The sequence below is a fragment of the Elgaria multicarinata genome, chromosome 14 (assembly GCF_023053635.1).
Source record: "Elgaria multicarinata webbii isolate HBS135686 ecotype San Diego chromosome 14, rElgMul1.1.pri, whole genome shotgun sequence".
Lineage (NCBI taxonomy): Eukaryota > Metazoa > Chordata > Lepidosauria > Squamata > Anguidae > Elgaria > Elgaria multicarinata.
The window spans coordinates 11,784,629-11,811,566 of NC_086184.1; positions in this window are offsets into that span (position 1 = coordinate 11,784,629).

Genomic DNA, 26,938 nt, shown 5'->3' on the forward strand with positions numbered 1-26,938 from the left:
CCCGGTACGAGCAGCTTATGAAGTCTCATTAAAAAGAAAATAGTGTTTTTGCTCTTGCCGCAAAGTGCAGGGAAATGTTATTCTAATGAATGCTGGAGAGCCGTTTGGCACTTGCCGGTGGGATTAATGAGGTGAAGGTGCTCATGAAGTCATTGGGATGCTTCGGGGTGGCTTGGGGGTGACCTTTGGATTTGACGGTTCCTTCTGTAAGAAGAGCATAACAAGGGAAGAAATTACATGCTTTTGCACACACCACTGAACAAAAGGAGCGTCATCCCCCAACTGCGATTGGCTTAGCTTCTGTGAGGTCACAGATGGATGAGGGAGCTTGGGTGAGGCCAGGAGTTTTCTTCCAAGATGGCAGACCCAGCATCAGCATCCAGCACACTGAAACTTCTAGGGCCCACCTTCTCCAGCAGGGCCCACCTTCTTTGTCAGGACTCACTGGAGATGATGCCTTGCCTGTCCTCTGCACCCACCACCATTTGTGCCTCTTAGTGGTGCTATGGAGGCAGCAGCCAAAAGCCAAACCACAGGCTTCCATTTCAGGGCCAATGCTGTAATAGGCTGGAAGCCAAGGAAGTTGTTGGCTCTAATTGGCACATGGTGAACTCCATGTTATATCTCCTACAATACTGGCCCATTTCACCACTGTTGCTTCTGGGTAAGCCCAATCTCATTTGAATGGGGACACAAGAGAGGCCCAGTGGGTTGTGAGTGCAGGGGCCTGCCGGATAATTCTCACCTCCGTAGCATATAAACATCCTGTTACTTCAGAGAGGAGAGCACTGCCCACACACTCTATACCAGAAAGGCAGACTCAAGATAGACATGACCGTGTGATTATGCTTATTGTTGCTTGGGGGGTGGTTACTCATCCTAGAGCCACATAGTCCCTGTGCAGTCCTGTGGAAGAGGAAAATTATCCTTGACTGTTATTGGCTTAGCTTCTCTGAAGTCACAGAGAAGCTGAGCAGCCTGGCATCATGACATTTTATGCTGAGATAGCTCATATTTACAGAGCATATCAGTGACTTGTTTTCTTCAAATATAAGTGGGTGGGTGGGTCGGTGGGTGGGTGGAGAGAGAGAGACAGACAGACTGACTGACTGACAGACAGACTAACTATTTACTATCATATGTTAAGATTTTAAGGAAAAAGAAGGGAGTAAACACAGCATGGGATCTCAGACAGTGTGTGAAAGACAAAACGAGAGAGGATTGATTAGTTACTTTGTAGAGATCAAAATGATGAACGATCAAAGGAGCCAAACTGCAGCATGCAGGATAGTGTAAGACAAGATTTCAATGATGCACAGCTGTTTCTTGTATGAGATTGGGGTGGGGGAAACACCACTACATATTAGTTTGGCATCTGAGGAAGGGAGGCATGGAGCAGGTGTTAAGAATAACTCCAGTCCTGCTCTATATCTGTGAAAGATTGTCCTCAAATGTAAATTGAGAAGAACAGACCCACATGATTCTCCTCAATGATGCTAAGGTCATTATCCGATGGAAGGGTTTGAAAGTATTGGGCAATTTAATCCACCTTTCCCAACAACCACTGCTCAAGTATCTGTTCTTCATACAACTCAGTTATGTTTCTCATTTTTCCAATCTTAAATTGGTCAGTTTAAGAATATGAAATTCTGGATTTTTTAAAAAGAAATTGCACAGAGATTTGTATGTTTTTTTCTGTGCATTTCTCTAGATATTTGCACTTTGTACACACTTTTACCTAATATATGCATTATTCCCTAAGATAGTGACTTTTTGTGCATAATGTTTCCTTCTCTGAAATGTGTGTTTTGTTGTGTATTTTGTTGATTTTGGCATTTGGGGGTCACACCCCACTCTTCCTTGCTCACAGTTGTCTCTGAGCCTTCTGCGCAATGCGTGTTGGAGCAGAAAACTGTGGGCTCAAAAGAGTGGGTTTGTGTTTGGGAACTCAGACCTACCTCTAACTTGGGCAAGTTACTTTTCTCTTAGCTTTACTTATTTTCCTGTTGTGACTAACCGCATCCACCAAGGAAGCCATTTTGTTCACGGGCGATCCCTCTCACGATAGCCATTTTGTGAGATTACTCAAAACACTCCCAAAATTCCAAATGTGCCTACTGGCCCCAAAGATTTGGCTTCCCCTGGTTTAGGACGAAGGACCTCACATACAAAAGAGCACCTCTGGCAATTCCTACATATGGGGAAAATTGCATCCATGTGCAATCTAGAACATTCAGAGGACCCATTGCTATGCAGTTGTCCCAGATGAGAGTTTTTTATGTTAGTTCAATACTATTTCCATTACTATTTTTAAAAGCAACTGAATAAGGGCCAGTCCTGGGGCCTATATGTTCCAGTTGACCTCAACAGAAATGCCTTAACAAGAGTTTTTAGCCATTGTAATTGGTTTCTGTGGGCTTCCCTTCCATTTACTGTTCAGCTTGCTCCGTTGTGTAATTGCACGAAACAAACCTCGATGACTTTGTCTACAGTTTTGCAATTGGATTAAAACCAGACGAAATGGTATCGTAATCGTGACAAAACCTTTGAGAAAACCCTGGCCACTTCACAGGTTTGTTGCTGCTGCTGCTGTTGTTTTTAATGTGGAAATCAGGAGGAAAATGTCCATGTTTTCCGATACCAGATGAGAATGATCTTACCTTGAACCTCTGGTTTTGTTTGGTCCTGAAGCTTATATGAAACCTTGAACGGAGGCAAATTAAACAAATCCTGAAACTCGATAAGACATGACCTCGCCTCTTCCAGGTCTTCCAAAGGCACAGCCAAGGAGAGAAAGTGTTTTGTCTTCTTCAGTACAGATCCAAAGTAGTCTTATTAATTCATTGTAAAGTGGGGGGAGAGCTGCAGAGAGCAGAATATGCAAATAAATACATAATAGAACCAGTAAAAGCATTTTTCTATTAAAGCATATCATCTGTAATCACATGTAAGCAGATAAGTAACACCATCAATATATTTAACAATCATATCAGTGATTAGGGTCTGCTCATTGAAGAGAGTCTGTAACTCAGTGGTAGAGCACATGCTTTGCATGCAGGGGGTCCCAGGTTTTATCCTTGCTATTTCCAGGTAAAAGGATCAGGGAGCAGGTGATGGGAAAGGCCTCTACACAAAACCCTGTAGAGCTGGATGGACAGACAGTCTGACCTAAGGCAGCTTCCTGCATTCTGTAAAGTTACACTCTGTCTCCTGGCCTGCCATACTTCTTCTTCACTTTATAGTAGGGCTGTGCACCCCCTACCCGAACTGCTTTGGAACACAATCCGGACCTTCCGGATTGGGCCTGAACCGGTTCAGGTTGATCCGAACCTCTCCCAATCTGCTCTGGATCCGGGGGTCAGGATCGATATTCGGCCCCATTTTGCCCCCCTTCCCCACTTACTTGCCTCCGCGGAGGCAGGTAAGTGGGGAAGGGGGGACAAAATGGGGGCCAAATAAGCCCCCTCCCCCTTACCTGGCTCTGGCGCCCGCTGCTGCATGGACTGCGGTGGATGGCAGAGCCAGGTAAGCCCCCCTGTCCCACCCCCCACTTACCTGGCTTCATCATCCATCGTGGTCCAGGCAGCGCTTGAGGCCTGGGCAACAGTTGAAGCCACCACCCAGACCATGACAGAGCCAGGTAAGCCCCCTCACACCTTACCTGGCTCCATCGCCATCACCGCACAGACTGCGGTGCTGCTGCCGGTGCCAGGTAAGCCCCCCTCCTCCCCCACTTACCTGGCTCTGTCAAGGTCTGGGCAGCGGCTTCAACTGTGGCTCAGGCTGGAAACAGGTAAGCCCCCTCCCCCCTCATCTGGCTCTGTTGCAGTCACCGCATGGACTGCTGTGACGGTGCCGCTGGTGCCAGGTAAGCCCCCTTACCTGGCTCCATCGTGGTCCAGGTGGCGGCTTCAACTGTGACCCAGGCCTCAGGCCAGAAACAGGCTGTGGCCTGTTTCCGGCCTTAGGCATGGGCTGCAGTTGAAGCCGCCGCCTGGACCGCAACGGAGCCAGGTAAGCCCCCCTCCCCCCTTCCCCACTTACCTTGCTCTGTCGCTGTCGTGGCATGGACCAGGCAGGACAGAGGACAGGGGAGCCAGGTAAGCTCCCCTCTCCACTTACCTTGCTCTGAAGCTTCAGAATGGTCCGAATCATTTTGGATCATTCCGAACCGCTTTGAGCCGATCCGGACCTCCCCCAATCCTCTCCGGCAGCGGGCTTCGGAGGTCCGGATTGGCCCACTCCACTTTGGATCCAAGGATCCGTAATGGAGCGGAGCACACCCCTACTTTATAGCTGGGCAGTTTATTCTGTTGATTTTGAACTGCACCATAATCACTGCACCATAATCTATTTTTGTATGCATTTAGAATAGTATACAAATAGATATTTTGAGAACATAGGAAGAGCCATGCTGAGTCCAACCAAGGGTCCATCTAGTCCAGTATTCTGTTCACACAGTGGCCAACCAGCCTTTTGAGCAGGAACCCACAAGCGCCATATGAATGCAACACCCCCTCCCACCCATCTACCCCAGCAACTGGTTTAAATAGGCACACTGCCTCTGATACTGGAGGAAGCATATAGCCACCAGGGCTAGTAGCCATCAGGACACTAACCCAGTTCACTTCTTGGCTGTACCATGGACGGTGATTTTGTGAAAAACCCTGATGACTTCATGGAAGTACCCTTTTCTATTTGTCAAGTAGGGTCATTGTGCAACTTAGAACCCCCACAAAAGAAAGAAAGACAAAAAGAAAGTGGAACTTTTACTTCCAGAAAAGGTATTTCACAGTTCTTCCCCCTCCCCAAAAGTGGATGGAATGTTTCCAACTCTATAGGGAGCTGAAGTGGCTCCCCTATAAGGAAAGGCAGTGATGTTCAGGGCTTCTAAGTTAGAAAAAAATGCCAAGTAAGAGGACACACAATTGAGGTAGATTGAGGTAGATCGCAAGCTGAATATGAGCCGACAGTACGATATGGCTGCAAGAAAGGCAAATGCTATTTTGGGCTGCATTAATAGAAGTATAGCTTCCGAATCACGTGAGGTACTGGTTCCTCTCTATTTGGCCCTGGTTAGGCCTCATCTAGAGTATTGCGTCCAGTTCTGGGCTCCACAATTCAAGAAGGGCGCAGACAAGCTGGAGCGTATTCAGAGGAGGGCAACCAGGATGATCAGGGGTCTGGAAACAAAGCCCTATGAAGAGAGACTGAAAGAACTGGGCATGTTTAGCCTGGAGAAGAGAAGATTGAGGGGAGACATACAGCCGAGCTGCAGTATTCTGCACTAGCTCCAGCTTCCGGAGCAGCTTCAAGGGCAGCCACACATAGAGCACGTTGCAGTAATCCAATCTTGAGGTTACCAATGCCTGTACCACCATGGCCAAGCTATCCCTGTCCAGGAGATATTGCCTCCAATATCAGAGGCATCAAGCCTCAGCATACCAGTTGCTGGAAAACACGAGTGGGAAGGTATTATTGCACTCATGTCTTACCCATGGGCTTCTGGTTCATGGGAACAGAATGCTGGATGAAACAGACTTTTGGCCTTATTGAGCTGAAGCTGTATGGTCTTACTGGTTGGCGAGATACAGCACACCTTACCTTGGACTTCCTATCACCACTCTTGCTTTGTTGAACAGCTTTCAAGCTTTGCTGTTGAAATTTCGGTTGTTGGAGGAATCTGTCCGGAGGGTGGAGCTCGCTGATCTTTAATCAGCTCCCCCCCCCAGATTTCGGCTCATTTTTCCTTAAACTGGCTGGACTTGATCTGCATGGAGTTGGGCCAGTTTACAATTTTTGCATGTTTTTTAAAATGTGTAAATAGCTATTATTATTATTATTATTATTATTATTATTATTATTATTATTATTAATTGCATTTTTATACCGCCCAATAGCCGAAGCTCCCTGGGTGGTTTACAAAAACTAAAACTGTTCAAAGTATAAAACAAACAGTATAAAAATATGATATAAAATACACATTAAAAACTGATTAAAAACATACCATACATGATTAAAACATCTTTAAAACATCCTAAAAACATTCTAAAATTTCACTGGATAGGCCTGCCAGAATAGATCTGTCTTTATTGCTTTTTTAAATTCTAAAAGACTGTCAAGTTGACGAATCTCCTCCGGCAGGCCATTCCACTGTCTGGGAGCAGCAGAAGAGAAGGTCCTCTGGGTAACAGTTGAAATTTCTGCAATTTGCGCAAATTACAACTGCAATTTGCACAAATTGCTATTGACACACTTTTTTTAAAACTCTGAACAAGTTTCTGGATTATGGGAAGAAACCCACAGTTCAGCTCACAAGTGTAAGTCAAGTTGGGGAGCACCATGGAAAGCCAGCGAGCCCCCAAAGGGGCAGATTTCCCAGTGACTAACATCTCTAGTTGCAATGGGAGTGATCAAGTCCCATAGCTTTGGTTGGAATGGGACACCACCATTACCATGCTACACATGACATACATGTGCAGAAAACCCATGTGAATTATCCAGTTGTGAAAGTGAATGAGGGTTGCTCTGCATTGATGAGGCTTTACCCTTATACAGTGAACTAGGGGCATCACGTGCCAATGCAAGGCTCTGGGCTGCGGTCATATTATATAAAATCATCTTCTCTAATTCTGCTTCTGGAAGTCCACCCCCAGCAGTTATGCACAAAGAATGTGAATGCATCTTTTAGCCAGCTATTTTAAGTCCTTTTAAGTCCTCTTCTTCTTCTTCTTCTTAACTAGAAACCTCTCTCTTTTTTCCTCTTTTTTTAAAAAGGCAGCCAATGAATTTTCAGGGGCTGCACAATAATTAACAGGGTGTCTCTGAGTTGCTCTGTGAAGCATAGGACCTCCAGGGAAGGGAAGAAAATTACAGTAAGGAAATTAAAATAACTTTGCATCGTTGAGTTGGTGGGAGCTTCCGGCAAGCCTGCTGTGGCATTTGCCTCTCTCTTGCCCCTGGAGATCCTTATGGGCAAAGCTGCTAAGAGGGGGGACACATGAGGGGAAAGCAAGGGAAAAGGGTAATAAAATAAAATAAAATCACACAGTTGGATGCTTCATCTGAAGCGCTAGCTTGTCGTCTAAATATATCCAAGGCCAGCAAGCATTTAGGAACACGCTGCAAAGCAAAAATTAAGGCAAAAATATCCCAAGTTTCTTCTCACACAATTTCAGAATACTGATCTCATTTTTATTATTATTGTTAACAATAATGATGCCATTTAAGAATCATAATTCTGGGATTTACCTGTCATGATCCAGGACTGGGAGTCTTCAGAGACTGAAGCCTCCAGTGACAGTGAGTGCAAGAAGCCAAGAACCAGTCCATGGTTCTTCTGAACTGTCACCTCTGTCTCAGATCTCATTTCCTATCCACATGTCTCCCATAAGGTACCCCTGCCCCTGTTTTTGAGGAGTGGACCTCAGACTCATGGAGAAAACAGGAGGACCCTAAGGACGAGTCCTCCATCAGCTCTTCATCTCACCAACTTTCACTTTCCAAGAGAAGCCAACACCTTCAGGAAAAGGCTGCTGGCCCTTTAAGAGCCAAGCAGAACCCCCAGGAACTGACAGATAGTGCTTCCAGTAGGACTGTCCTACCCCAATTATCAATCATTGCCAGTTTCTCCCAGCCAGTTCTGGGGTAACTTGTCAGTACTTGCAGTCTGGGGCTGCTGTCCATGGTCCTGATATTAATTCAAGTCCCATATGTGATCCAGGCAGACATCCCATGCTGTGCCTCTTCACCTGAGCCGTCCCCTAGACTAATGCTCAAATGGAGCAGGACATTCCCCGCTCCACATCACAGCTGGTGTGGGCAATTGGCTGATGCAGCTTTCCCCTAGAAAAATGTTGGCATGCTGAGACCGAGCATGAAGATGTATGCATGCAGCATTGCAATGCTGATGTGGATGGTAGAGCCTGAGGGACTTCCTAAATCCAGTCCACCCACCCCCATTAGATCCACTGTGAGGGATGCAGTATTGGCAGAAGCTGGTTGCTTTTTAAGGGCCAAGGGGGTGCATTTTTGTGAGATGTCCAGATTGGCTAGGAGTCTTACTTTATTTTTATTTATTTATGGCCTGCTCCACATTATGCCTCCAGGTATCATTGGCCTTTAGCTAGGCCTGGTTGTTTTATTATGTAAAATGATCACAACTTTGGTGGAGCAGTCAAGTAGAGTACATGGGGTGAATGATTGGTGACCACCCAGAAGTACCAAGAAGGGAAAAGGAGATTCCTGCGGTCACTGCTAGGCAAGGGATCTGGGGCAGAGAAAGGAAACCATTTGGGGACTGAATGGGCTGCACACTTAGAGTTCTGGGACTTGAGGAGTTGTAACCACAGAACTCACCCATCTACTCCAAAGAATTGGCCAAAGGACAGCGGTGGTCATGGCACATGGGACACATCACCTATTGCTATTTCTTGTCTTGGCCTGATTTTGTAAACCACAACTCATGGTGTGAATTTAAAAAAAAACAAGTTAAAGGGGGGTGTATCTGGGGTTGGATTCAGATTTATACTGGAAGTGGACTTTCCCACACCTCCTTTCCATGGAAACCCCTCCAGCCCCCTGAAAATGCTACACAGAGAGTCAGGAGAACCTGCTGAATCAGATGAGCTGTGATTTGTGAGGTGGTTTCACCAAAATTGGGCAAGGGGGTGTTCTGTGTATGGACCGGTCAGCTCATTGAAAGTCTCTTCTTCTTATGGAAGCCAGATGCTGGATCCATCTGTATATTACTCCCCCTCTCTCCTCCTTCTCCCTCCCTCCCCTCCCCTTCCCCCCTCTCTCTCTACACACACACACCTAGATTTTAATCCCTTTATTTGTCTTCACAATAGCCCTGAGAGATACGTTAGTCTGAGAAACAGTGACTGGCCCAGGCTGAGTGGGGACTTCATACATTTTCATACATTAAACATCCATCCATTCATAATTCCTTGTTATACATTATATCCCAAGAACAATGAGAAGAAGCACAACTGATGTACGCTTCCTCTAACCCTTTTTCTTGTTGTGTACAAAGGTGTCCTAAGGCTACAGTCTTGTGTAAATGTATCTGGAGGGGCTTAATTTGAGGGTTAACGTATGAAGGATTGTACTCAATGGCTGCACTTACTCAGAAATCAGCCCCATTGATCTCAGTGGGACATAGTTCTGAGTAAAGAAATTTAGGGATGAACTGTAAGTCTTGTGAAGCAGAAAATTGAGGAGGTGAGCAACTGCTTTCCCCGGAAAAGTACAAGTTTTAGAGATAGGAACCGAACAAGCAAGGACTAGTGTGTTTTAGGGGTTAGAGTGTTGTACAGAGACTCAGGAGATCCAGGTTCTAGTCCCCACTTGGCCATGAAACTCACTGGCTGACTTTGGGTCCGTCACTGACTCTCTGCCTAATCTACCTGACAGGGTTGTTATAGGATAAAATGGAGAGGAGGAGGAGGAGGAGGAGGAGGACTATGGAAGAGTCCTCCTTGGAAGAGGAAAACAAGGTAGGATATAAATGTAATGAATAAATACACTGAGCAATAATGAAAGTAGTGCCTCCCCATAAATTGCACCCACAGGAGCCCTGCCACCTGATCCAACCCCATCCAGACACCCACTAGGTGACACTCCCCTGCAATCCTACCACCTAAATGGAGAGAACATTCATCAGAAAATGTATGAGAAAATTGACCAACCTCCCCTCACCCCCACCCCTAACCACTGAAGAGCTTCAGTGCAACAGTCCAATAAAAGAGAATCGCTGGATACCGGAGCTTTGGAACAAAAACACCTTGTAGCTATTATTTTCATCACTCTCTGACTTTTTTTTTCTCATCTAGCACTTCAGAGAAATGTCTCCTGTCTCTGGGATATGAGGAATGGGTTAATCAAATCCAATTAGCAAGATCCTATGTCTTAAACCTTTCCCGGTGTGTTATTTCGAGATTCTGAGTTTATTGGAGTTATGTCTTTCTTTCTTTCTTTCTTTCTTTCTTTCTTTCTTTCTTTCTTTCTTTCTTTCTCTCTCTCTTTCTCTCTCTCTCTCTCTCTCTCTTTTTCTTTCCCTTACTTCCCAGGGACAGATGTAATCTGGAGTCAGGTGTTTTTTTTGTCAATATATGTCCATACGTAGGTAGGTATGTGTAGCATTTTAATACTGCTTTTCAGGCAAACGTTACAAAGTAATTTACAAAACCATCAAAACATGACTAAAATGATGCATAACAAACCCAGATCTATACTAGGAGGTGGGCAAAGCAGCAGAATGGGGTTCAAAGGTGTGAAGACAACAGTCTCTAGTCCAGCTATTCCATGGCTTCTGCTGCTGGTTTTTAAAAGTGAGACAGGCTTTGGGGCAGCCATCCACAACCTGACTGGAGAATGCTGGGAGTTGTAGTGCCCTAACAATGCCATCCTATGCATTTCTAATTAGAAATAAGCCCCACTGAGTTCAATGGGACTTACACTCAAGTAAACTGTGGAATCAGCAAAATGTTAACAAAGGTGAAGGAGAGGCTATTTCACGAAACCATTTTTCCTCAAATCACTGGGTGAAGTTGTTGTTGTGGTGGTGGTGGTGTCAAATCACTGTTTCTTTCTAAACTTATTTGACAGGCAGTAAATGGGGGGAATGGCTGATGCCATGTTGGCTTCCAGAACTGAGCCTAGATCTGGGGTTTCCCATGTAGTGATGGTGGGCACCAATGGGCAGTGTCCAAGGATGGCATTCTGCTCTTACAAACGATGTTGAGCTTGCAAAAACTAGATTTCAAATGATGCGCAAGAGGTGAATCCACCTAAAGTTACACTTGCGCAAGCATGGTTGTGCAAGCATAGTTGCGCATGTGTTGCACAACCACAGGTGAAATGCACAAGTGCTTGCAAAATGGAAAGGTTCGGCAGAACTCCCCTACTAGTGCTGTTTGAGTTTGTGGAATGGCTTCGTTGGATACTGTCCAATGTGCCAACAGACACTGCTCTTGGTGCCTTCCAGGCTTTCTGCCATTCCTGATTTTAATTTAATTTTGAATTTAATTTCTTAATTACACACACACACACACACACACACACACACACACAGAGAGAGAGAGAGAGAGAGAGAGAGAGAGAGAGAGAGAGAGAGAGATGTAACTGGGAGATCACTATGCTGCAAAGCAAAGTGATGCCCTCTAGCACCATCCTTATTTGGGTTCAAAAGAGTGTTTTTGTATTTTAGAGCTCAGACCCCACTGCTGCCTTCTACTTAAGCTCTTGGGCAAGTTACTTTTCTGTTGGGCTATGCCCACACTGACATCCATTTTGTGAATGGGCAAGCCCCACCCCCATTACATCCATTTTGTGAGAGCACCCATGATAAGAACACAAGAAGAGCCCTGCTGGATCAGTCCAAGGGTCCATCCAGTCCAGCACTCTGTTCACACAGTGGCCAACCAGCCATCAGCCAGGGACCAACAAAGCAGGACATGGTGCAACAGCACCCTCCCACCCATGATCCCCAGCAACTGGTGCACACAGGCTTATTGCCTCGAATACTGGAGATACTCTCTCAAAATTCCAAATGTGCCCACTATTCCATGCAGGTTAGGGACCCCTGGCCTAGAGAAAACATTATTATTATTATTATTATTATTATTATTATTATTATTATTATTATTATTATATCCCACCTTTTGTCCAATGCTGGGCCTCAATTTACAAAATTTAAAACATATACATTAAAAACCTATTAATAAAGATATACAAAAGTTAAAAGTATATTAAACATATTCCAATATTAAAACATTTAAAATTACAATTTTAAAACTCTTTGGCACAGACGGAGGTCCAGTTCATTCCCCAAAGGCCTGCAGGAACAAAAAAAGTCTTTGCCTGCCTCCTAAAGCACATCAGGGAGAGAGCAAGTCTAGCTTCCCTGGGAAGAGAGTTCCAGAGTACTGGAGCAGCCACCGAGAAGGCCCTCTCCCACGTTCCCACCAGGCACGCCTGTGATGTTGGTGGGACTGAGTGAAGGGCTTCCCCTGAAGATCTTAAAGCATGGGAAGGCTTGTAAGGGAGCAGACAATCTTTCAGATAACCTGGACCCGAGCTGTATAGGGCTTTATAGGTCATAACCAGCACTTTGAATTGTGCCCGGAAACAAACTGGAAGCCAGTGGAGCTGTTTTAAAAGGGGAGTTGTATGCTCCCTGCAACCAGCCCGTCAGCAATCTGGCTACAGCTCTTTGAACCAGCTGAAGTTTCTGAACTTCAGGCAGCCCCACATAGAGCATGTTACAGTAATCCAATTGGGATGTAACTAAGGCAAGTGTCACCGTAGCCAGGGCCGACATTTCTAGGAATGGTTGCAGCTGGTGCACTAGCTTTAACTGTGCAAATGCACTCCTGGTCACTGCTGAAACCTGGGCATCCTGGCTCAGGGCTGAATCCAGAAGTACACCCAAGCTGTGGACTTGTGTCTTCAGGGGGAGTGTAACCCCATCCAGCACAAGCTGAATCCCTATTCCCTGATCTGCCTTTTGATTGACCAGGAGCACCTCTGTCTTGTCTAGATTAAGCTTCAATTTGTTTGCCCTCATCCTGTCCATTACTGCCAACAGACACCGGTTTAGCACAGAAACAGCTTCCTTGGAATTGGATGGAAAGGAGCAGTAGAGTTGTGTGTCATCAGCGTACTGGTGGCACTTCACCCCAGAACTCCGGATAACCTCTCCCAATGGTTTCATGTATATCTTAAATAGCATGGGGGACAAAACAATAGCTCAATTCAACAGTAGACAGGGTGGGAAATGATCTTATATTAATGCAGATTTTAAACTTTTTAATTCTTAAAAAAAATTCTCAGGACATGACAAAGAAATGATAACAGGACAAACATGAAAAGTTAGAAATTTCTTGACTGTGTCTTCACAGTGGTCTGCAGCAGCGTTTGAAATTGGAAATCTCAATACCGCTTTGAATAAAATGTCAAGTACTAAAGTAGAGGCCATCTACACAAAGAGGTTTGGGCCCTTAGTGACACCGGCTGAATGCTAATAGTTTACATGCCTGCAGAATGTGCAGTTTGAAATGGCATCCCTCTCCTTTCTCAAACAATTGTGGGCACACAAATATATATATCAGCAAACCCTAGGGCATGCCCCATCAAACAGAAGGGAAAATGTTTCGGGGAAATAATGAGATGCCTAAATAAATATAAGGCAACAATGAATTGAGATGTAGAGGTGGAATGTATTCTCATTCTGCATGGAATACCTTCAAATACCGTGCCTGTGATCACATGCTCATGTTCAAGAACTCATGCCGCTTGAGTCCATATACCCTTTAATATTTCAGAATGGGACATCGGGACAATGTTCTTAAAGACTCTGAGTGCCTTCATTGATATATTAAAGACCCCCCCCCCCCAAGTGGTAGATCTGTCCACCCCATCTCAGTCTACTAAACTTCCCTGGCTTCAAACTGTGCTTGTTCTTTTTTCATACCTTAACATGCTGTTTGTTTATTTTCAATATTTGGGGATTTTTAAAAAAATGTCTAAACATGCATGTTGTGTGGTTAAAATGTGCTCTCTGCAGTGCTGAATCATGATGCGGTTTGGTTGAAATCGTTCAAATCATATTGAAGCGTTTTGGGGATTGTGTTCAGTACCTTGGATAGCTCATTTAGAGTTCTGACTGAAACCCAGAGTCAATCTATAGCTCCACTGAAATAGGACCCATCAGCTTCCACTGGTCTTGGGTACTGCCTTGACTTTGGTGGACCTGGAGGGGTGGACCCCATTTGCTGCTCTGTCCCCAGCAACAAAATGTCTTGGGATGGGTCTACGTACAATCCAGGAATAGTTTTTTCCCCCCATACGATCTTTTCTTTATATAGAATAGACCAAACCTTATTCTAAGTATCTAGACTGAATAGGAATTTAAATCCCTTTCTCGGATGAGAACAGAACTTCCTACAAGAACCTTATTTGTGTATTGATGTGTTCGGTACATACCTCTACTTAATTTCGGTAGTGATGGATTAAAAGTGTCCTTATTTTGGCCCCAGCATGTTAGAACACCTGCATTCCTTCCATCCTGCAAATTGCTGGCATTTTGTAATGAATCCTAATGATCAGTTTGCATCTTGCTTTGTAATGCAAAGCCATCCCTGATCTATCTTTATTCTCTCTGCTTTGATATATTACAGCGCTTTCCTCCAAGCAGCAATCGAGGTTGATAAAACGCTACCGCTCAATTCACAAACGCAAAGCCCATTTGCGTATAAGTAAGAGCGGCCTCCTTTTCCTTTTGTAACTGCAAACCTGAGTCAATTGCTTCGACATCACCATGAATTGGCATCGTCAGAAAATCCATGTTGGCATTCATGGGGGCTTAGAATAAACTCAGTGATTTAACAGCATCCAGGCCCACTTCTAGATGTCTCTGCTGTCAGTTGTAGCTGTTGGATTGAAACAGGGAGCTGCACAGGACCAGCGCTGATTTTCTGTTTCCCATGCCAGCGCAGGGGACTAGGATTTATTTAAACCAATTTCAGCCAAGAAGGTCGCCAAAGAGGCTTACATAAGCAACAGGATAGCTGCTGCTTGATCTCAGGACCCAGAGTCCAGAGGCCATCCAAATGACCACCCAGAGAATGGCAGGTGATGAGGAGTAGTGGAAAACAGGCCCAGCATCAGCACCTGGCCTTGGGGCTGGTACTGGGGCCTTAGCTAGACCTAAGGTTTATCCCAGGATCATCCCGGGGTCATCCCTGCCTGCTCCCGGGATCCCCTGTGTGTCATTTAGATGCACAGGGATGACTGTGCATCTAAAATGCACAGGGATATCCCGGGATAAACCTTAGGTCTAGCTAAGGCCTTGATTTCCCTGCAGAACCCTTTGTTTCTGATTTTCAAACATATTTTTCTTATACATTATTATTATTATTATTATTATTATTATTATTATTATTATTATTTGTTTACTGCCCCATTGCTGAAGCTCTCTGGGCAGTTTACATAAGATTAAGTCACTTAAAAACAATATGCAAAAATTAAAAACCACAAAAACAGAGAGTCGGCGTGGCGTTGTGGCTAAAGTGTTGGACTGGGAGTTGGGAGATCCGGGTTCTAGTCCCCACTCAGCCATGAAAACCCACTAGGTGTCTTTGGGCCAGTCACAGCCTCTCAGCCCAACCTACCTCACAGGGTTGTTGTTGTGAGGATAAAATGGAGAGGAGGAGGATTATGTATGCCGCCTTGGGTTCCTTGGAGGGAAAAAGGTGGGATATAAATGCAAAAATAAATTAATAAATAACATACAATATACACATATATTTAAAACTGCTAAGATAACTTTAAAAAAACTATGAGCCTAAAAAAACTACGTCTACCAGGGATATACTGACTTTGTAAAATCTATTCCACCTGTGTTTTGTGGATTGTCAGGTGCCTTTCATTCTTTCATCTGCTCAATGGCAGAATCAGATTCCCCCCTTCCCTAATTTTCACAAATTTACATTCGTGCAAATTTGCACTTGCAAAAATTTGCATCTTCAAAAATTTGCACCTGCAAAAATGTAAAAATCCCCCCATAATGCACCAATCCTTTTAAAATGTGCATTTTTGTGCTTTAACTTAGGAGGAAATATGCATTTTTGGTATTATGTATTTTTCTAGACCAAATTTTCATAAATTTGCTCTTAAAACTCTGGGTTTGAATCCCTGCATATTCAACCTAGTGGTGAATTGGGGTTGTCACCTCTTCTTTTTCCGGCAGGTCCTTCTCTTTAACAGTTACCTGGCCAGCAGGTACAACATGATCATCTCCAGGCCTAGGGAATAGCCGTGCCTCTTGAATTTGGCTGGTGCAGATGGGTGAGAATTTCATTTCAGTTCATTTTTTAGATGGATTTCTCAAAATTGGCAAAGAACATATCTGAGAGTAAAAGAACTTGAGATTCTATCTGGGTCCTGGGAATGGGTGATTCCAAAGAGGTAGCCCACCACCTGTTGTATTAAAACCCTCAATTTACTAACCTGGGCAGTTTACTAGCGTGGGAGGCTAGCATGCTCTCTCTCTGTGTTCATTGCCAGACTAACTGACTACAGCCAATGGGCCATTGCCAACCATCCATCCATTATTAATTCATTTACGCAAACATCAAAGAAGACATGGATAAAATATTTTCCTTTTCCTTTTCTTTATTTTCTTCTCTGCAAAAAGAACAGGCTCATAACATATCATATTACCCTAACACAGCGATATGCTATATAACATCACCTCAGTGGGGATTTGAACCAGAGAAACATAGAATGGAAAATCAATGGCTTCTAGCAAAGAATTACCATCATGCACTGTAGCTAAATTGCGACATTTTAAGAACCTGATAGGCATGGTGCAGAGACTTCATAGAAGAGTGGAATCAGAGCTGCAGCCACAGGGAATCCTGTGAGAGCCGGAGCCCCTCTAGAAATATTTCAGCCCTCCCTGATCTTTAAACTCATTTTTATTTTTTTAAAGTGATTTTCTAGCCCTTTTACTTGTGGACTTATAAGGAAAACTGTGGTGATTATATTCTACCCAAGTGCTCACTAATACAATTCAAAGTCAAATCCTATACATATCTTTTCAGATGCAGGCCCCACTGACATCAATGGGGCTTTCTCCCAGTTAAATGAGTGTAGGATTGCATTCTCAATAACTTTATGGCCACCATTGTTTGTGGCCATAGATCTATGAAAACAAGAGAACCCCCATCTTAACTTTAAATCACAGATCTAATGGAGGAAGATGGATGGGAAAGGTAAGTGCCATGAGCAGTTGTGGTGGCTCTGGGTTCTCGGAAGGGAGTGGTGAGAGAGAGGAAAGGGGAGGAAGGGCAGAGGAGAAGAGAGGAGAGGAGAGAGGAAAGGAGGGGAGTCCAATGGAGTCACGATTGGCCTTGTGCTGGCTCTCCTGGGCAGATGGGGGAAGTAGCCTACCACTGCCCTGAATTAGCCCGAGGCACCCAAAGGTAAGCTGCTTCACCTTGGGGTGCTTCAGGCCAACCCAGTACCACCTCTTATTTAGAGGTTCAAATCGGGGCAGTGCACAGCCCTAATTCCCAGCTCCCTTAACCTCCCCCTCAACACAAAATATCTGGCAATGGGCCTATCTGAAACAAAGATGGAGGAATGATAACAGGAACGGGGTTTGCTGAGTGTTAAAACTAGGGATGTGCTCCGCTTCTAATCGGACCGGCGAATTAGAAGCGGAGCGGGGTGCTTCGCCTCCCCTTAAGGCGGAGGCGAAGAGGATTGGGGGGTTGGCGGAATGTGGCGAAGAGGATCGAGGTGAAGGCGGATCCTTCGCCTCGATCCGGAGCTCCGCTGGAAAGGTAAGTGGGGTTTACCGGGCCCTGCCACTGTCGCTGTCGCCCATGCGGCGACAGCGGCAGGGCCCGGTAACCCCCCCTCCTCTCCCTTACCTGCCTCCGTCCGTGGTCCCTTGGCTTTTTCAATTGAGCCCGTGGTTCAACCAGGAAGTCTAGGTCGCACTTGCGGCCCAGACTTCCTGGCTGAACCGTGGGCTCAATTGAAGAAGCCGACGGACCGCGGACGGAGGTAGGTAAGGCCCCCCTCCCCCTTGGTCCCTTACCGGGCTCTGCCACCGTCGCCGCATGGGCGGCGACGGTGGCAGGGCCCAGTAAACCCCCCGCCCTCCTCTCCCGGCCTTACCTGGCACCACTCTCCTCCACTGTGGAGCTTCGATTCGGAGCCGGAGCTCCGCGGCGAAGAGGAGCGGAGTATGGGCGGAGCGGCGTGGAGTGGAGCGGGCCAATCCGAAATTTTCGTATCGGCCTGCGGGGTGGAGCAGGGGGGTCCATGCACACCCCTACTTAAAACTGATTCCCATCTCCCAGCCCCTGCCCAATATATGGGTGGCAATATGGGCCTACCTTTTAGGGTCATATTAAAATTACTGAGATCAGGCACATTTATTTATTTATGTATTTATTTTTGCACATATAAATCACCCAATAACCCCAGTTTGCTGGGTGGTGTACAATATATTAAAAACATAACATGCAGACAATGAAACAACAAATAAAATACATGGCTGTCTGAGGGATGCTGGGAGTACTGGTCCAAACACATCTGGAGGGGACCAGGCTGTGGAAGGCAGCATTATTATTATTTTTATTATTATTATTATTATTATTATTATTATTATTATTATTATTATTATTTATATAGCACCATCAATGTACATGGTGCTTTACAGCATTAGAATGTATGCGTTGTATCCATTGTTAGTCAACTTAAGTCCCTTTCATTTGAATGGGTTGACCCAAAAATCCTCTTCAGGTGTTTCCCTGAAAGCGTGAGGGCTTAAAGTGGGCAGAGCATCAGGTCCATGCATGCTGGTCCCACCCCTATGTCTCTGGGTGTGCCAGCTCTGCCCCTCAGTTCAGACCTTGCTGTGTTGAATTGGCAAGGTCTGAACAGGAGCTCTACTTGTGAGTGGACGTCTCTGCACAATTGTAGATCCTGATAAGGCAGGTTCCATAACTGCATGGAGAGTTCTACTCACATTCAAGCACACATGAGTAGAACTTCCTTTCAGATGTTGCCAATTCAACACAGCAAGGTCTGAAAGGGTTTGGGACCAAGTTACTTGAAGGACCACCTTCACCCATATCAGCCTGCCCACACTTTAAGATCAGAAAGAGAGGCTCTTCTCATTTGCCCACCTGTGAGGGCAACTAGGTGGGTGTCTACACAGGAGAGGGCCTTCTCTGGGTTGGCCCCAAACCTCTGGAAAAAACCTCCATTGGAGGTCCACCATGCAAGCATTCAAGAAGACATCGAGTCCAACCCCCTGCATTGAGCTGGGGTTGGACTCAATGGCCTTATACTCCACTTCCAACTCAACTATTCTTTGATGCTATGATTCTAAGGCCTTAAAACATTTTATTTTACCATGCCCTTCACATGATGGGTATTGCTACTGCTGTTATTGTTATTATTGTTGCTATTGTTGTTCCTGCTCTTTTTTATTGTTGGTTTTACTGTTTTAATTACTGTTTTATTGCTTTTGCTATTGTAAATATTTTATTGCTTTTAATACTTTATGTATTTTATTGTAAGCCACCTTGGGAGGGCTTTGCCTCGAAAGGCAGCCAAGTAATGTTTTAAAAAAAGTAAAATAATAAATAAATAAATAAATAAATGAGGTGGGCAGGCTGTTGCACATGGAGATGGAGGGGATGGAACCAGTATGCATGGCCCAACTCTCTACCCGCTTTAAGCCTTCACACAAACAGGCAAACTCTTGAACAGGGCTCAAGTAGGACTACAATTGGGTAGAACCCTATATATGGAAACCACTGATTTTTCCTTGCACATTGACTTTGTTGCAGATGCTTAAAAATGACAACAACAGTCATCAGAGGAGATTGTCACTTTCAAGGGAATTTCCTAATCAGATGCATCCCGCACCTTGGGGAATAAGGATGAGGTCAATATAGCAAAATTTCCTGATTGACATTTTCAGTCGATATCAGCAAACCAGGGAGTAAATTAAATTACATCTTATGCAAGTGTAGCAAAATGCCTTCATTGCCAACCTTTTGATTGAATTGTAGGAGACTGTCCTTTCAACATTGGTAAGAGAAGCGTTCTCTTCAAAAGCTGCTCGAAAGACTGAACATGGAAGTCTGCTGTTGGACATTCCACCAGAAGGTTGAAAAGAGGAAGTGCAAGTATCATTTCCTTCCCTTAACACCATTTCTGTGCCATGTGCAAAACCACCTATGCTGTGCCAGAAAAGAAGACAAAAGAGGACACTGCTTTGCATAAAATTTGCACATGCTACATTTATATGCAGAGATGCCCACTTGGAAATCATGACTATTTCTGTTTAGAGATAGAAACACAATACATCTCATCATAGTGGGTAAGACGGTGACCAGGCGCCCTTTATGTCTGCTCAGGCTGCTGCCCAGGTGCTGATTATTAATGAGAATCTTCATGGCCTCTGCTCACTATTCTTACAGTCCTTCTAGCAGAGGAGACCTTCAAGTAGAGGACTGTCCTCCCGAAGCCCTTCAAATAGAAGACTGTAAAGTAGGACACATGGCCATCTTAACCCAGTCTACAACAGTGCATATCTGAACAAAAGTAAGTCGAATTAGGTTCAAGGGGACATATTCCCAGGTAGGTGTGTATGGGACTGCTGTTTCTCTTATTTGAGACCTGCAATGGATTTTGAGCAAGTTTCTGGGCAGCCATTTTGGATTTCAGGGGGGCAAGGGAAGAGAGCGATTTTAGAGTTATAAGACATTTTTCTGCCTAAACATGCATAGGATTGCTCCCTTAAGTGTTTATAGCAGTAGTCACTCATAGGCCATGGCAAGACCAGGCCTATAAACTGGGATTGTCCCGGGATCATCCCTGTGCATCCAAATAACACACAGGGGATCCCGAGAGCAGGCAGGAATGACCCCTCCATTTTCCTGGGATGATCCTTAGGTCTAGCTAAGGCCATAGTAACCACTGACCCATTGTGCTGACCAAAGATATAAACAGATGCGGTTTGAAATATAGGGGCACCAACCTCTCTGTGATGCCATCCATCCTCTGTAATGATTGGTTTTCCTCCGGTGCAGAAATAGTAACTTAGAGAAAATGCATTCTTTATAAGCAGTTCCTTTGAGCAGCAACCAGAATAAATGAAGGGAGGATGAAGAGTAGATGGCTGGATGAGCCAACTATAAACCTAACAATGAAATGTGGCAAAGCAATGAATTTACTGATGTCTTCTTTGTCACCTGCTTAAAATTCTCCTGCAATAGGTAGCAAAATCATCTGCTCTTCACCATCTGGTATTTGCTCTCAGATCTAAAAGTGATAGCAGTGTTTCCTGTTATACTAAAAAATGTCTGGTACTGCCATAGTTTAACTTTTATTAGTGGAGATTTATTAGTGGAGATGGAGGAGTTAGTATTTTGCAAGTGTGTTTTTCAACTGCAGAATTTAGCGTGGGTTGCAGTATTTTCTATCTTGAGAATCTCCACTTTCATTTAAAACACGCACACAAATATTTTGCAGTTATGTACAGTAAACTTGAAAACATATGTATAATTCTTGGTGAAACCTTGAAGTGAGAGGAAAGCTTGATAGGATATATTGTCTCAGAAATGGACTTCCACGCACTGCATAGATAATTGCCAGAGTGGCAAAATTCAATGCAAACTTCATTTTGTTATTTATTTATTTATTGGGGTTTTTTTTTGTGCCAGCTAGGGCTGAGCAGAATATCCTTCCATTTCATTTTTTTTTTTTTTAGCTGTAATTAGCAATTTCAGAATGAGCCTCGTGTGGCGCAGAGCAGTAAAGCAGCAGTTTCTGCAGCTGAAACTCTCCCCACGGCCTGAGTTCGATCCCAGCGGAAGCTGGTTTCAGGCAGCTGGCTCGGGTCGACTCAGCCTTCCATCCTCCCGAGGTCGGTAAAATGAGTACCCAGCTAGCTGGGGGAAAGGTAATAACAGCTGGGGAAGGCAACGGCAAACCACCCCGCTATAAGGCCTGCCAAGAAAACGTCAGCGAAAGCTGGCATCCCTCCAAGAGTCAGTAATGACTCAGTGCTTGCACGAGAGGAGCAATTTCAGAAACATAGACTTTAAAAACTTTGTAAGAATATTCACCTTTCAGAGTCCTGTAAGACACCATTATTTGCTCTATCTGCTTATGTTTCAGCCACGTTTTCCCCCTTTTTACTGCTTCTTTCTCTTTCTTAGGTGGTCATATGGGTAATCCCTGCCAAGTTGACTTCAAAAAGCTATATTATCAAGTTTATGTGATAACTGTCACTGAGGGCAAATGAAGTAAAAGGAAAGCAAGGGCAATTGTTCTGGGATTCATCACAGAGCATGATCCTAGCCAATCAGGGACCATGTAATAAATGAATCATGTGACTGCACTGTGTAGTCCATCAGGTTTGACCGTCTGATGATACTTACAAATTACCAAAAAAAGAGGACAAAAGAGGGCACTGGTTTGCATAAAATTTGCATATGCATACATATAGATGCAAAATTAGAAATAACTGTTATAATTTAAATAGAAATTCAGTACATCTCACCATAGTGTGGAAGACTATAAGCTTCCTTTCTCAGTCTGCATCCATGGTGCTCTTGATGGGCAACTCCAAGGCCCATCACTTCCTTCTGACGGTTCTTTATCTTTATACCAGACTTGGACTGGGCAGCCATTCAAAAAGAGGACGCCTCCAAAACAGAGGACAGTCCTCTGACAGGCCTTAGACAGAGGTCTGTAAAAGAGGATACACGGCCACTCTAGCTCCAGCGACTGCCTGACCTTACCACCTCTTGGAGCCAGCCAGAAGTCTAAATCAATCTCCTGATGCCTGCAGGAATAACGCTTTATTTCCTCGCCTCCCGTCTTTATCATTATCATACCTCTTGTGCCCACTCCAGTGGTTTATCTCCACTGTTTTATCAAAGGCAACTCTACATTTCTTCCTTGCTGATTAGATTTGTTGCACCTCTCCCCCCCCCCCCACACACAATCTTTTCTCTTTTAACTACTTTAGTTCTCTGCAGTGAAATAAAATCTATAAATTCCATCTTCAGAGGGAGAGGGGAAAAATCCATTCCCAACTGCTATCCTCCAGCGCTATTCTCACATTTTGTATTCTTACAAAAACAAGGTCTTCTCTGACCCTGCTCCCTCTCTGGATATGTGCATGCGTTATGTGTGGTGTGCCTTTCTCTTTAAAGAAGATATATCAAACCCACCAGCTTCCCCAGTGTCCCTTCCTTGGCCACTGGTAACCAAGGAAACCAGATACTATGGTAACTAAGGGATGAAAAACAAGACATTCAATATTCCTTAATCTCCAACCTGGGTTGAAAGTCCTCATCTCTTACGTTCCCCAGGTGCTAAAGCACCAACAATAAAATTTGTAACTTCAAACCCCTTGTCTTGATTCATGCGGCGTATTTAACTAGGTAAATGTTGTGCTTCTATATATATTTTTTTCAAAATCTCCAAGGGATCTGCTCTCTGCCTAGCCATTTTGGGCTTAATATCTGCCGGCTTGCAGAACAAAAGAGAGAAAGAGACATTTGCCATGCTTCATGTACAGCCTGCTGCAAGGCATGAGGTTGGGTTTACATGCTCAGGAAGGCAACATGGTTTCTTTCTGAATCTCTTTTTGGGGGATGAATTGAAATCACAAGTTTAGGTGCAGAATCATCATGCTCTTATTGCTGTTTTGGGTTTTTCTCAGTGTCTATCTTCTTGGTGTGGCAATTTTTGTAAACTGCCCAGAGAGCTTCGGCTATTGGGCGGTATAAAAATGCAATAAATAAATAAATAAATACGACAGTTTAATAAAGAAGCCAGATTGGGTTGAAGTGGAGAGGCAGTGTGGTGTATGAGAGCCAGTGTGGTGTAGTGGCTAAAGTGTTGGACTGGGAGTTGGGAGATCTGGGTTCTAGTCGCCAGTCAGTAATGAAAAACCACTGGGTGACTTTGGGTCAGTCTCAGACTCTCAGCCCAATCCTACCTCACAGGGCTGTTGTGAGGATAAAATGGAGAGGAGGAGGATTATGTACACTGCCTTGGGTTCCCTGGATGAAAAAAAGGTGGGATATAAATGCAATAATAAATAGATAGATAGATAGATAGATAGATAGATAGATAGATAGATAGATAGATAAAATAAAGCTGGTTCTCAGAGACCTCCATTCAACACCCACCCGGGCCACTCATTTTTAAGCTCATCTACCATACATACATGCACAACCATTTGGTGACGGGTTCTCCATGCAGAATGCTTATGGATACCAAATTAACAGGTGGCAGAGTACCAAATATACCCCCCCTCCAAAAAAAAAAAAAAAAAAAACCCAAGGAAAAATGTGTACAAAAATACATGTGAATTTTCAGGTGCTTTTTTTTTTTTTAATAGACTGATGCGGAAATTGGACGGAACAGACCTAGAACTGAATACATGCAAACTTGACATGAATTGGGACTATGCAGATTCATCCATCCCCAGTTAGAATCTTAGCTTGAATCCGACTTCTTTGTGCCTTTTCATCTCTTTGCATGGTACAGGAAATAAGGATGGCACAAGCAAGGGTTTTCTTTTCATGCAACAGAAGAACCCAAGAATATCCCTGCTGGATGAGATCAAACACCTCTCTGGTACAGTCTCCTCCTTCTCACAGTGGCCAGCCAGGTGCTTACAGGAAGCCCACAGTGCAGGACATGAAGGAAATAACATTGTCACACTTGTGTTCCCCAGCAGCTGGTATAAAGAGGCATGTTGACTCTGTTCCTGGAGGTAGCATGTGATGACTAGTAGCAATGATAGCATTATCCTCCATGAATCTTTCTAATCCTCTTTTAAAGTCATCTAAGTTGGTCAGCATCACCCCCATCTTGTGGCTGCACATTCCATAGCTTAAATTAAGGTGCCAATAACCATCTAGAGATTTTCGAGATGAAAGCATCTTTCTTTTCTCCCTTTCTAAGGAAGAGAAATTGGTTAAAGTGGATATAATTTAGGAACAACTCCGATAATGTAGTTTCAGATTTGGCAATAAGCAAACATAACACACACACACACACACACACACACAGAGAGAGAGAGAGAGAGAGAGAGAGAGAGAGAGAGAGAGAGAGAGAGAGAGAGAGATAAAAGTGATAATCACAGCACCACATTGAAGAAGACTTGGCCAGGGCCCAAGGTAGAAGATAATCAAAAATGAAATGTCAATGCACACAGCACAAAGCTTCCTTTGTTGGTAGCTTAAGAAATTTTTGTGAAGGGAGGCTTTCTTCAAAAGCTGAATTTGAAGATTCTGATCAGAAAATACATTTGTGGGTACTTTGTTTCTGATGTGAAACTGTAGCTTTCAGTTTCCAGCCGGCTGCTGTCAGTTTTCCAGGATAGGATACTGAAGTTCAACCATAATATTTCCAAACAAAGGAGAGGAAAAATATTTAGTAGACCAGGGAGCTGCTTTGTCGTTACCTAAGAGAAGGAAATCACACCATTGGTTGGCTTCTGTGTTGGACAGCATGGCTCCTGCAAACAATGAGAAGCCCTAGGAAAAGGCTGATGAAGCCGGGTCATTGATTTAGCAGGGGGAAATTGCCCAGCTATTTTACAAAATTATATTAAGAGAGTCAGCTTGAGTCATTATGGATGAAAACAAACTATATCCCATCTAGGACTTAAAGTGAGTTGTCCTTTCACACAGCTGCAGGCAGGAAGACATTCTGTGTTCTTAAGGGCTATTTTTGGTATATTTAGAATCGTCGTGATCACTACATTTGAGTTAAAATGTCAGATACAATGGGGTTTCTTTTTGTTATGGTTTTGGTTTTTAACCTATGGAGCGCTGTGCCCAGTGCGCAGCTTCTCCCAGCTACTCACGAGTAAGCCGCGTAGCTGGGAAAGCCGTGGAACTGGCTAGACCTTCCGCAGCCCCGGGCTCAGCCTGGGGCTGCGGAAAAACCGGGCCACAAGTGGATCCGGTTATCCCGGGTCAAGGGAGGGTTTAGCCCAGGCTGACCCCGGGACCCCCTGTGCGTCATCTGGACGCACAGGGGTGAGCCCAGGTATCAGCCCGGGCTAAACCCTCATCTAGCAATGGCCCCAGTGTGGATTCACCATCTCACTGACATTGGAGCCGCCTGCCTCCACAGCCTTCAACTCATAATAGAATATTTATTTCTTTATTTTATTATTGCATTTATATCCCACCTTTTTTCCTCCAAGGCACCTCCTCCTTCTCTCCATTTCTATCCTCACAACAACAACCCTATGAGGTAGGCTGGGCTGAGAGTTTGTGACTCACCCAAAGTCACCCAGTGGGCTTTCATGGCTGAGTGGGGACTAGAACCCAGATCTTGCGACTCCCAGTCCAACTCTTTAGCCACTACACCACGTTGGCTCTAAGAACTGTAATTAATCCCTGCCACTTACCTTTTTATCTGGAGATGCCAGGGACTGAATCAATGGCCTTCTATATTCAAAGCTCAGCCACTACAGTGCTGTTGTGAGCAGTGTAGACCCAGTGAGTGCAACGCAGCACAGAGCAATCTATTGACATTCTAAATCCTAGTTGAGGGCTGGTCATACTTTACTTTCTGAACTCATTTCCAAATCACTGTTCCCACAGAAAGTAGAGGAAAGTGTGACCTTTTAGCTGTCCAGAGGCCATTCCTTCTTATCCCAGGACTGTAGGGCCATGGCTAGACCAGGCCTATATCCCAGGATCACCCCAGGGTCATCCATGTACATCCAAATGACACACAGGGGATACTGGGAGCAGGCAGGGACAACCGCTCCATTTGCATGGGATAATCCTTAGGTCTAGCTAAGGCCATAATGTCTCAAAAGCTGACTTCAAGGCAAAGGCTCCCTAACAAATTTGGGGTCACAGGAGACCACCTCAGAGAACCTGCAGAACCTATGCTAGAGACGCTACTCAGAAGTAAGTCCCACTGAGGTGACTAGGACTTACTTCCAAGTAAACACATCTAGGACAGTATATTAACAGTGCACGTCTACTCGGAAGTCAGTCCCATTGAGTTCAATGAGACGTACTCCTAGGTAAAGATGTATAGGATTGCTAACTAAGTGATTTTGAGGGTCACCCTTTTAAATAGCAGGTGCCTTTACAGACTTCAAGAAGCAAGATGAGAGAGACAGATTATGTCACCTTCATTGTCTATTGATGATGATCTTCAAGTTACAGTGAATTTACAAGCATTATGTCAGTCCGGAATCTTTCTTTATTGCAAATTCTAAATAAAGCCTTGCCTTGATTCCCAGAAATCTAAGCTGAGGTAGGCTAGCAGCAAAGCAGGCAATCTAATAACTTGCTTTCAGGTAAGAGAGAAATTAGAGCTTTTTCATGAACTGGTGCTGAATATT